This window comes from Pelophylax lessonae, assembly GCF_965119305.1.
Source record: "Pelophylax lessonae genome assembly, chromosome: 1".
NCBI lineage: Eukaryota > Metazoa > Chordata > Amphibia > Anura > Ranidae > Pelophylax > Pelophylax lessonae.
This window is the reverse complement of record NC_138768.1, coordinates 855,539,459-855,552,510: the sequence shown is the minus strand read 5'-3', so window position 1 is coordinate 855,552,510 and position 13,052 is coordinate 855,539,459. Positions and strand designations below refer to the sequence as shown.

Below are 13,052 nucleotides of genomic sequence, written 5' to 3'. Positions count from 1 at the left end.
CTCAGATCACCCCAATTCTTGCACCTTCACACCTCAGATCACCCCAATTCTTGCACCTTCACACCTCGGATCACCCCAAGTCCTGTACCTTCATACCTCAGATTAACCCCAAATTCTGCACCTTCACACCTCCGATCACCCCAATTCAATTCTTTCACCTTCACACCTCCGATCACCCCAATTCAATTCTTTCACCTTCACCCCTCTGATCACCCCAGTTCTTGAACCTTCACACCTCAGATCACCCAAATTCCTGCACCTTCACACCTCAGATCACCCCAATTCTTGCACCTTCACACCTCAGATCACCCCAATTCCTGCACCTTCACACCTCCGATCACCCCAAGTCCTGTACCTTCATACCTTAGATTAACCCCAAATTCTGCACCTTCACACCTCCGATCACCCGAATTTCCTTACCACCTCCCCCCAGATCAGCCACAGGAGGGTCTGCCAGAACAGTTTTTTTGTTCTCCTGTACCCCCCTGTTACCCTTTTAGACCCTCTTTTGCCCCTGCTGCCCAGCGGCACAGGCAGGGTGTCCCCCCCTCTGGATCTATCATATCCATGTACACAGAATTTTCCACATACCTCTTCATACTCGGGAGATTATGTAATCTAGACTGAATCTTGCCTTGGCTCTGTGACATTTTTCATGAGGAGCTCACACACATGCAAAGTGCGTGTCAATATGTTTTCCTTTCTCAACCAATATGGCTGGGAGTACGTGTGGGAAATGTATTTATAGGTTACAGTGAAGAATGCCAGAATGGTAATCCTCAGTGCAGGGAGCGCAGACATTTCTCTGTACAGATCTATAGACTGATAAATGATCAGCCTATCACATAGGACCACAGATCTGCTCCAGAGGACCCCTGGGCATGTATGGTCCGCTCCTCATTACTTTTTCCTAATCTTCCTGCTAATGGCTTCTGCCGTTACTGCTTCCTGTGTTAGAGCGCTCTGCAGATTAAAGTGGAGCTTAGAAGCTTCACCTGTATATGGAAAAATTCCTGACATGTTTCAGAATTTTGCAGAGAAGCTCCATATTTTAGTCTAAAAAAAACATCCATGAGATACAATCTAGGGAGTTTTAAAGGCCGAAATAAATTAATCAGTTTGCTGCAGACAGATGAAGCATTTCCTCAGTCTTCTCATTGTAACTTTGTAGTAGGCCGCAAGGTGAGAGGCTGCAGTAGGAGCTATCTGAGCCCAAATGTAGGGTGTAACATGGTGCCAAGTCACCTGCCCCCCTCCCGCATCTGGCAGCAGATGGTGTTCTGAGATCTGTGAATGAATAAGCTACAAGTCCTATCTGCCACCACGGCAGAGGGACCTGTAGTTCTCAATGAAAGACAGGTACAATGATCACTGCACTTATAGTCCAATGACACGTCTGGCATCCCTGTAAGCAGTAGCAGACTGGCAACTTTCGGCCCAGGGGGCAAGTACAAACCAGAGGCCCATGGTGCAGCGACTCGGCTCCCCTCCCACTCTCCCTCTTCCCCTCCACCTCCTGACCCCCATTCCAGGCTAAAGCCTCGCTCCAGATACTCTCTACTCACCGGCTGAATTTGCGTTCCCAACCATGCCAGCAGGGTGGCGGTTGGGGGGAGCTGGGACAGCTCGTTGGGGCTGGCCAGGGGAGGAGAGTCTCCAGTGGGGCATGGAACCGGCCTCTGCTCAGACACAGTTTACACCATCCATTTTGTGGTGGATACCTGCCCTCTGTCCTTGTCTTCAACCCGCACTCCGTAGGTCAGCGGTGGGGACTTTTTACTTCTCTTCACCAGGAGTCCTTTAGACATGTCTGTGGCAGAAGTGGTGCAGCCTTTTAACAGGACATCGGAGCGGCCCGGGGAGCAATTGCCCTCCTGCCCCCTGGCCCAGTCCTCCCCTGCCTGTAAGTGAAGGTCCTGAGGCAGCCTGGAATGACCTAGCTGTTTCCTCCACAACCTGACTGTCCCTGGACTGCCCCTTTCATTCATTGGATTTCAGATTTTTCAGTCTCGTATGTGGTCGTTAACTAGGGTGCATGGGCGTAACTACAGGGGTTGCAGGGGTTGCAATTGCAACCGGGCCCCATGCTCCAGGGGGCCTGTGCGGCTCCTCTGCACACCTGGATAGGAGGGGTGTGGGGCAGCATGTCGAGTAATCACTGTCCTCCTGTAGCTGCAGGAGGAAAATGGAGGAGATTGGTTCCGCTGTATGCTGCCCCCACCACCCCTCCTATCCAGTTCACTTGTGTTCTGTTGTCGCTGGGCCCCTGTGTGCTTCCCTGGTCCCCCCCTACTGTGCTTCCCCCCCCCCCACCCCCACTGTGCTCTCTTCCCTCTCTTGCTGGCTGCTGCAGGGGATGTGTCACAATAGAGAACCAGGAAGGGGTCAGTAAATATGTAATTTACCAGCCCCTTTCTTTTTTGAATGGACAGAGTCATAGTCAGTGACTTCCAGGATCGCAAAGGTCACACTTGCGACCGGGCCCTGGCATTCCACCACCATGGGGAGGCCCCAAGATGGCAGGAAGGGGGCCCACTGCAGAACTTGTGAAAGGGTCCTGCTGCGGGACTGTAATAAAGGGCCCCACAATGAGAGTAAAGAGCCTTAGGATCAGTGGGAAGAGCCCCAGGCTTGAAGAGAAGGGGTCCGGGGGCCCTTCATGGTTTCTTGCACCGGGGCCCTGAAGGTTCTAGTTACGCCTCTGCTAGGGTGGTCTGCAGCAAATGCATTTCCTGGCTGCAGAACATCTAGCATCATCTAGTGTTCCCCATCTCCTCTCCGCCCAGGTTGACTGTCCAAAGCCTGCCCCTTTCATTCATTGGATTTTAGTTCTTTCAGTCATCGAAGTTCAGTATCATATGTGGGTGTTTTTTTTTAATCTGCGGTGGTGCAAAAACCTGAAAACGAAAAAACCATTAAGTGAACAAAAAAAACGTGCATGTGAAAAGTCTACTTTAGGGCATACTTTATTCTACCCCCAAGAAAGGTTAGGACCTCTACCCTGATCCTCCTGGGCATGATGCTCTTGACAGGGACAAAGGAATTCCATGGTCTGCCTATTCAGAAGGCCTGGCAGACCCAGTTCTTCTAGGTCAGCCAAAGCCGACCATTGAATACTTGGTCGAGGGTCTCTACCGAAGAGAGACCACCTCTCAGAGGCAGGGGAGGAAAGACAACAATATCTCTCCTGCGCTCGAGTGGTATGCGGGAAGGTGAATCTTCTAGGCGGTTTTATGACCCAAATGAAGTGGTCTTGCTGCCCCCCTCAGGACCAAGGGTATCCCAAAGGCACTACAAGAAAACAACAAGAGAAGGGCGCACCGACCTTGTGCATTACCACTTAAAAGTTTATTAAAATCAAAGAAGGGTAGCGTACAATATACTCACAAACGTAGCATATAAACAAGCATATAGGAAATGGGCACCGCTCGCTTCCAGGACACTTCTCTACTGCTGGATAGCGTGATGGCGTCCTCAAAACCTGATGTGGTCTACGCGTTTCGAGGGAGGACCCTCTTCCTCAGAGCCAAAAACGCCACCGCAGGGGAGGAAAGAACCTGAGGGCCGCACATCCTTCACCTAGATGTCATGGCAAGCCCGAGGTCTCGCACTCTTCATCCAGTGGGAAAACCCACACAAAAGTGAAAGTAGTGACAAACCGTGGGAGAAAAGAAAATAAAATAAACAAACAAGTGACCGTGCAATAGTGCCTGAGGCCTGGTAGACAAAAATTGCCCCTGACTTAGCCAAAAGGCCCAACCCTAAAAGGCGCAGTGCAGAAAAAAGCTTTAGTGGCTTTGACCATGACCATGTGCCTGTTCACACTGTGGGGTCCCACACCCAAGTATTACTAAGAGCACATTTAGGGCGACCACTTTCAAGGGGCACAGACACTGCGGATTCTCTGCATTCCCAGCCCATGGCCAAACAAGGTAGATTCACTCAAATCAGGAGGTACTGGGCTCTTCCAGTTTTCTCAGGAGGATTACTCTCGTGCCCCTACAGCCTGCGGGCGCCCCAGTTTCTATCCCAGCCACTACTAACCTTCCAAGCCCCCATCACTCCAGCAGAAGTACATAGCCACCACTCCAGCCTTGGTCAGGCCAGAATGACCGTACAACACCCCTAATGGATCACTGATAAGAACATACTACAACAAAACTGCTGTGTGCCGCTAAAGTGTTTGGCTGGAAGAAAAGGTGGCAAACCTAACCCAACCATCAAGGCATTTAGATGTTTGCATTTCCCAAGAGCCAGCCCACCAAACATTGCAAAGAAATTTAAATTTTTAACCACTTCAGCCCCAGAAGGCCACTTTTTGCGATACGGCACTGCGTTACTTTAACTGACAATTGCGGAGTCGTGGAACGCTGTACCCAAAAAAATATCTATGCCCTTTTTTCCCCCACAAATAGAGCTTTTTTTTTTTTTTTTTTGGTGATATTTGATCACCTCCTGCGTTTTATTTTTTGCGCTATAAACAAAAAAAGAGCAACAATTTTGAAAAAAAAAAATTATTCTTACTTTCAGCTATAAAACATCCAATAAAAAATATTTAAAAAATCAAATGTCTTCATCGGTTTAGGCCAATATGTAATCTTCTACATATTTTTGTTACAAAAGAAATCCCAATAAGCGTATATTGATTGGTTTGCGCAAAAGTTATCGCGTCTACAAACTATGGGATAATTTTATGGAAATTTTATATATATTTTTTTTTTATTAGTAATGGCAGCGATCAGCTGTTTTTTTTTTTTTTTTTTTTTTTTGTGGGACTGCGACATTGCAGGGGACAAATCGGACACCTAGCTGACACTTTTTTGGGGAACAGTAACACTAATACAGTAATTAGTGCCAGTGCTTTAAGTGGCCCAAAAGAGGTGCCGGTACTCTTATCATAGCCTATAAATTTTGTCGTCGCCCCCCCCCCCCCCCACCCCACATCAGGGTCCCCACAGAGCACCCCCCCGGCCTGGGCTGGGACTCTGGAGCAGAGGGACTCACTGGTGGTGACTGGTCTGGCTCTGGAGTGGGAAATATTCTTGGGGGGGGGGGGGCAATTGAGGGCGCAGATGTCCAAAATGAGCGTACTGGTACGCAAAGGCGCACGGAGAGGTGGCAGTATGCTCAAGAGCCATATTTGGAAGTGGCGGTACTGAGTACCAGTGCACACCGGCCCACTTTAAGCACTGATAAGTGCCAAAAATATGCACTGTCATTGTACTAATGACACTAGCAGGGAAGGGGTTAAATGTGTCCCTAGGGGGTGCTTACTAACTGTGTGGGGGTTGTTCAAACTGGGTGAAGACAGAGATCAGTCTTCCTACTTAGCACAGCACAAGATCTCCATCTTCTTCTCTGTCAGTACGGCGATCTGCCTTGTTTATATTGGCAGATCGCTTTTCTGCCTCTCTGGGGAATGATCGTGGGTGGCCGGTGGACATCAGGTCGGTCGGACCCGCTGATTGGCATCCCTGCCACCCTGTGGCTATTGCACGAAATAGCTTACAGGTACGTGATTTCACGCAATAGAGCCGACCTGCCACAGTAAATTTGTGGTAGGCGGTCAGTAAGTGGTTAAAGATGATGTATCATTTGCTTATAATTTGCCTTCCTTGGTGCCCCCCTTCTCTTTATTATGATATAAAATTTTTAAATAAAACCTTTCCATTTTCATCACACACCTTAATTTACACCCAGTGACATCACAGGGTCTCTGTGCATCTTTATGCAATGCAGGTAGATCATGGCTGGTGGGAGGGGCCAGCAGGGTGCTGTACATAGCTTCCTGAAAACATTACAGCATCTGGCCTCAGTACTCCCCTCTAGAGTCCCCAGTCCTATTGCAAGTGGGCTGGCTTTTGGGAGGAGATATGCAAATATGAAAATGCCTTGATGGGTGGGTTAGGGTTGCCACCTTTTCTTCAAGCCAAACCCGAACACTTTAGAGCCATACGGGATTTTTTTTTTTTTTTTTTTAAGGGGGAATGCTGTGGACTCTGATGCAAGGCTTTGGCAATCTGATTTTAATGAGAATTCTGGGAACTCTGATGTAAGTGGGGGAGTTCCTCTTTACATCAGAGTCTGCAGAGTCCCCTTTAGTCACTTGCTCAGAGGCAGGAGAGAGTAGGGAAGGAGGGGGGTTGGGAGAGACTTAAGTCACAGACAGTGGATGGTGAGCTCACTCGCCCAAGGAGGGAGGCTCAGGCATCAACACCTTTCATCCACAATGTATCTGCTGGCTGCTGGGCTTCAAATTTCCCACCCCCACACATTGGGGAGCCACGGGTCATTCTGAATAATGTGTCCGAGTTTTAGGTGGTCCCATGATTCAAAACCCAGACTGTGTCCCGGGTGAATCCTGAATGGGTGGCAACTAGTGATCGACCGATATCGGTTTTTCGTTGCCGATATCGATATTTTGGCCATTGGCTGATATTGACCGATACTTTCGTACATTTAAAATATTTTAATTTTTTTTTAGCACTTGACATGCACTGTTGTGGAGGGATCTGGGGGTCTAAAAGACCCCAAACCCCTCCTCTGCACTTAAAAGCATTCAAAACGCCAAGTTTGGCTGTTTTGAATGCTGTCATTTTTTTAAATCTGGCACCGAGTACCCAGAAGTGATGTCATGACATCACTTCCGGGTTTTTACATGGAGTCCCGATCGGAGCCGAATGCGGATTTGATCAGGTCTTCGGCGGTGTCCTGCCGAGGACAGCGTCCGTGCGGGCTGGTTGTCTGGTTTTATGCCGAAACCAGGCACTCGGCTCTGATCGGAACTCCGCCTCTCTAGCCGTCTGCAATCCAGCTCCGCCTCCCCAGCTGAAATGAATTCCGCCCCTCCAGCCTTCTGCACTCCAGCTCCTCCCCTCCTCCCTCCGCTCCGTGTAATCTAGGTTTATAAAAGACTACACTACTTTAGCCGAGTGCCTGGGGAAACTGGTCCGGGTGTCCCGGTGGGACGGGAGACCCGGGCAAAGCTGCGGAAGGCGGCCGGAGTGGGGGGCGATGTCTCCTCCCACTCTTTGTAAAGACAGCTGGGTGGCTTCTCAGCCGCATTGGTTGTCATTAAAAGACAGCCGACCATCGGCTATGGACGCCGGTACCGGGGTGATGCCTCTAGCTGCAGGCATCGCTCCGGTACAAGCACTTTCCGAAATATCGGCAATAGGCCGATTTCCGATATATCGGGGAAAGTGCATATCGGCCCCCAATAATCGGTCGATCCCTAGTAGCAACCCTAGGCTGGGTGTGAGTCTGGAGGAGTGGCCATTCCTATGCAGGCTGTATTTGCATGTAGACTGCCCTATAATCGGTCAATCCCTAGTGGCAACCCTAGGCTGGGTGTGAGTCTGGAGGAGTGGCCATTCCTATGCAGGCTGTATTTGCATGTAGACTGCCCTATAATCGGACGATCCCTAGTGGCAACCCTAGGCTGGGTGTGAGTCTGGAGGAGTGGCCATTCCTATGCAGGCTGTATTTGCATGTAGACTGCCCTATAATCGGTCAATCCCTAGTGGCAACCCTAGGCTGGGTGTGAGTCTGGAGGAGTGGCCATTCCTATGCAGGCTGTATTTGCATGTAGACTGCCCTATAATCGGACGATCCCTAGTGGCAACCCTAGGCTGGGTGTGAGTCTGGAGGAGTGGCCATTCCTATGCAGGCTGTATTTGCATGTAGACTGCCCTATAATCGGACGATCCCTAGTGGCAACCCTAGGCTGGGTGTGAGTCTGGAGGAGTGGCCATTCCTATGCAGGCTGTATTTGCATGCAGACTGCCCTAGGTAGGCTGGGTGTGAGTCTGGAGGAGTGGCCATTCCTCTGCAGGCTGTATTTGCATGCAGACTGCCCTAGGTAGGCTGGGTGTTAGTCTGGAGGAGTGGCCATTCCTATGCAGGCTGTATTTGCATGTAGACTTCCCTATAATCGGTCAATCCCTAGTGGCAACCCTAGGCTGGGTGTGAGTCTGGAGGAGTGGCCATTCCTATGCAGGCTGTATTTGCATGTAGACTGCCCTATAATCGGACGATCCCTAGTGGCAACCCTAGGCTGGGTGTGAGTCTGGAGGAGTGGCCATTCCTATGCAGGCTGTATTTGCATGCAGACTGCCCTAGGTAGGCTGGGTGTGAGTCTGGAGGAGTGGCCATTCCTATGCAGGCTGTATTTGCATGCAGACTGCCCTAGGTACTACCTAGGGCAGTCTGCATGCAAATACAGCCTGCATAGGAATGGCCACTCCTCCAGACTCACACCCAGCCTAGGGTTGCCCCTGGTGATCGACCGATTATTGGGGGCCGATATGCACTTTCCCCGATATATCGGAATCGGCCTATTGCCGATATTCCGGAAAGTGCTTGTACCGGAGTGATGCCTGCAGCTAGAGGTATCACCCTGGTACCGGTGTCCACAGCCGATGGTAGTGCCCACATGTGATGAAAGGGGTGGGCCAGGGACAGTCAAGCTGGTGAGGGAAAGAGCTAGATGATGCAGGATGTCCTCCAGCCAGGAAATAAGGCATTCTCTATCAGACTTGCTGCAGCTTTTAATGAACATGGTGAGAAGAGGAAGCCATTTCAGTCCAGGAGAGGAGCCGATACAACTGTGCAAGACTGAGAGTAGGCTGGAGGTCAGGTTTAATTGCAGGGAGGAAACGGTTGATCCGCGCCAGCTTCCTCCATCGTGTCATTTAACATACACTGCCGTTTTCGGCACGTCTACCTGCATCAGACACTTGAGATGTGTACATTGCTGGGAGCTGTTAGTGCTTTGTGGAGTATTCGCTGACCCTGATTAATGTCTTCCATCATACGGCCGCCTCGACGTGCGATTCCCCCGTCTGATGGAGACGTTTAGAATTACATAGAGAGGACGGCGATGTGCGATCTTTCTATGTGAATGAACGACCTCCCAGCCAACACAAAGCACCTTCTATATACATGGGAATATTTCTTCCTTTATCGCTAATCTTTCTCTTTCTTGTGATACATTGTGACCGATGTCCATGTCTACAGACAACCAAATTATACATCTTTCAGCCATAACTTTATAACCACTGACAGGTAAAGTGAAAAACATTGATTATCTTGTTACAATGGTATCTGAAAGTTGATGGGATATATTAGGCAGCAAGTAAACATGTTGTCCCTGAAGTTGATATGTTGAAAGCAGAACAAATGGTAATCGCAGTTTCTTGGGGATGAGGCTGCGTATCAGAGTTGGTACTTGCATCAACCCAGGCATGTATAAAGCTGTATGCCCCCGGACGCAGGCAGTCTGGATCTGGGGTTGTAGGCACGCTTTGGTTTATGTAAGTCCTGGCAGCATTCATCAGCCTTTGTCTCTCGGTCAGGACAATACACTACAACTTACATTATTTATAAAAGTACGCATGTGCGTGAGACCCCCAATAAAAACCGATTTGCACAATTATTTGCAAATATGTGTAGAAAATGAAGCCATATCAAGGTGCATTGACAAATTGTGGTTTCTTCATTCTCCGGGAACGTGGATGTTAGACCCTATGAGATAATTAATGCTTTTATTGGTTCTGTGCGCTGCGCTCAGCCTGGGGATGGCGTATTCTTGTGTGCAGAGTTGTGTATTGGATGTGTGAAAACACTCTGATGTCTTCTCGCTTCCTCTGTCTTCATGTAATCATGAAATCAGCGGGGTAACACTCCACCGTCCCCCTGCCACCGAGGTTAAAGAGCTTCCTACTAAACGGGTAATGGCCTTTTTATCACCCTTCTGAATGGTGTGCGGACACATCGCAGCGCCTGGCCAACCCTCGCCTGACAACCGCACCGAGCCTTGTTTTGTGTGACCAAGATCATTATTTTACTCCACACTTCATCGGAGGCCTCCTCTGCCCAGCTGCCTGTCTGTGATCTAATCACAATTGGATTTTTTATTGACGGGGCATCAAAGAGACAACTTTTTATATAGTAAGCGGGGACTTTTAGAGGAAACCAGGCTGGGAGAGATGTGTAGTTCACCAACCTCCTTCTGAAAATGTTGGTTTCCTGGCTGTCTCTAGATTCAGTACTTTGAGTTGGTGACTCAAGCATACAGCCAGTGAAGTTGATTTGTAATACTTTTTCTAATCCAGTGGTTCACAGATTGATGCTATAGAATGGACAGCCAGGCATAGAGACAGCCAGGCCTAGATATAACAGGATACAGACAGCCAGGCCTAGATATGACAGGATAGAGAGAGCCAGGCCTAGATATGACAGAATGGAGACAGCCAGGCCTAGATATGACGGGATGGAGACAGTCAGACCTAAATAGGACGGAGACAGCCAGGCCTTGCTATGACAGGATGGAGACAGCCAGGCCTAGCTATGACAGGATGGAGAGAGCCAGGTCTAGATATGAGAGAATGGAGCCAGCCAGGCCTAGATATGATGGGATGGAGACAACCAGACCTAGAGAGGCCGGAGACAGCCAAGCCTAGATATGACAGGATGGAAACAGCCGGGCCTAGATATGATATGACAGGACGGACACAGCTGGGCCTAGATATGACAGGCTGGAGACAGCCAGGCCTAGATATGACAAGATGGACAGCCAGGCGCCTCTATATGACAGCGCGAACACAGCCAGGCCTCTATATGACAATGCGAACACAGCCGGGCCTAGATATGACAGGACGGAGACAGCCAGGCCTAGATAGGACAGGACGGAGACAGCCAGGCCTGGACAGGACGGAGACAGCCAGGCCTAGATAGGACAGAATGGAGACAGCCAGGCCTCGATAGGACAGGACGGAGATAGCCAGGCCTTGATATGTCAGGACGGAGACAGCCAGGCCTTGATATGTCAGGACGGAGACAGCCAGGCCTTGATATGTCAGGACGGAGACAGCCAGACCTCGATATGTCAGGACGGAGACAGCCAGACCTCGATATGACAGAATGGAGACAGCCAGGCATAGATATGACAGGATAGAGACAGCCAGGCCTAGATATAACAGGATACAGACAGCCAGGCCTAGATATAACAGGATACAGACAGCCAGGCCTAGATATGACAGGATAGAGAGAGCCAGGCCTAGATATGACAGAATGGAGACAACCAGACCTAGATAGGACGGAGACAGCCAGGCCTTGCTATGTCAGGACGGAGACAGCCAGGCCTTGATATGTCAGGACGGAGACAGCCAGGCCTTGATATATCAGGACGGAGACAGCCAGGCCTTGATATGTCAGGACGGAGACAGCCAGGCCTTGATATGTCAGGACGGAGACAGCCAGACCTCGATATGACAGGACAGCCAGGCATAGATATGACAGGATAGAGACAGCCAGGCCTAGATATGACAGGATAGAGACAGCCAGGCCTAGATATAACAGGATACAGACAGCCAGGCCTAGATATAACAGGATACAGACAGCCAGGCCTAGATATGACAGCATAGAGAGAGCCAGGCCTAGATATGACAGAATGGAGACAACCAGACCTAGATAGGACGGAGACAGCCAGGCCTTGCTATGACAGGATGGAGACAGACGGGCCTAGATATGACAGGACGGAGACAGCCAGGCCTAGATAGGACAGAATGGAGACAGCCAGGCCTCGATAGGACAGGACGGAGATAGCCAGGCCTTGATATGTCAGGACGGAGACAGCCAGGCCTTGATATGTCAGGACGGAGACAGCCAGGCCTTGATATGTCAGGACGGAGACAGCCAGGCCTTGATATGTCAGGACGGAGACAGCCAGACCTCGATATGACAGAATGGAGACAGCCAGACCTCGATATGACAGGACAGCCAAGCCTAGATATGACAGGATGGAAACAGCCGGGCCTAGATATGATATGACAGGACGGACACAGCTGGGCCTAGATATGACAGGCTGGAGACAGCCAGGCCTAGATATGACAAGATGGACAGCCAGGCGCCTCTATATGACAGCGCGAACACAGCCAGGCCTCTATATGACAACGCGAACACAGCCGGGCCTAGATATGACAGGACGGAGACAGCCAGGCCTAGATATGACAGGATGGAGACAGCCAGGCCTAGATATGACAGGACGGAGACAGCCAGGCCTAGATATGACAGGACGGAGACAGCCAGGCCTAGATATGACAGGACGGAGACAGCCAGGCCTAGATATGACAGGACGGAGACAGCCAGGCCTAGATATGACAGGACGGAGACAGCCAGGCCTAGATATGACAGGACGGAGACAGCCAGGCCTAGATATGACAGGACGGAGACAGCCAGGCCTAGATAGGACAGAATGGAGACAGCCAGGCCTAGATAGGACAGAATGGAGACAGCCAGGCCTCGATAGGACAGGACGGAGACAGCCAGGTCTTGATATGTCAGGACGGAGACAGCCAGGCCTCGATAGGACAGGGCGGAGACAGCCAGGCCTTGATATGTCAGGACGGAGACAGCCAGACCTCGATATGACAGAATGGAGACAGCCAGACCTCGATATGACAGGACAGAGACAGCTGGGCCTGGATATGACAGGACAGAGACAGCCGGGCCTAGATAGGACAGGACGGACACAGCCGGGCCTAGATAGGACAGGACGGACACAGCCGGGCCTAGATATGACAGGGCGGACACAGCCGGGCCTAGATATGACAGGACGGACACAGCCGGGCCTAGATATGACAGGACGGACACAGCCGGGCCAAGATATGACAGGACGGACACAGCCAGGCCTCGATATGACAGGACGGACACAGCCAGGCCTCGATATGACAGGACAGACAGCCAGGCCTAGATATGACAGGACGGAGACAGCCAGGCCTCGATATGACAGGACGGAGACAGCCAGGCCTAGATATGACAGAACGGACAGCCAGGCCTAGATATGACAGGACATACAGCCAGGCCTAGATATGACAGGACATACAGCCAGGCCTAGATATGACAGGACAGAGACAGCCAGGCCTCGATATGACAGAATGGACACAGCCAGGCCTCAATATGACAGGTCAGACAGCCAGGCCTCGATATACGAGGACGGACACAGCCAGGCCTAGATATGACAGGACGGACTGTCCAGCAATTAGAATTGG

At 50.5% G+C, this 13,052-nt stretch overlaps 1 protein-coding gene across 1 annotated transcript in view; it reads left to right on the top strand.

Annotated features, from left to right (window-relative positions):
- SFXN5 (sideroflexin 5) overlaps window positions 1-13,052 on the top strand; it is a gene marked incomplete at its 5' end in the record, with an annotated part of 451,990 nt that overhangs the window by 129,588 nt on the left and 309,350 nt on the right. The gene's annotated exons all lie outside the window — the stretch shown is intronic.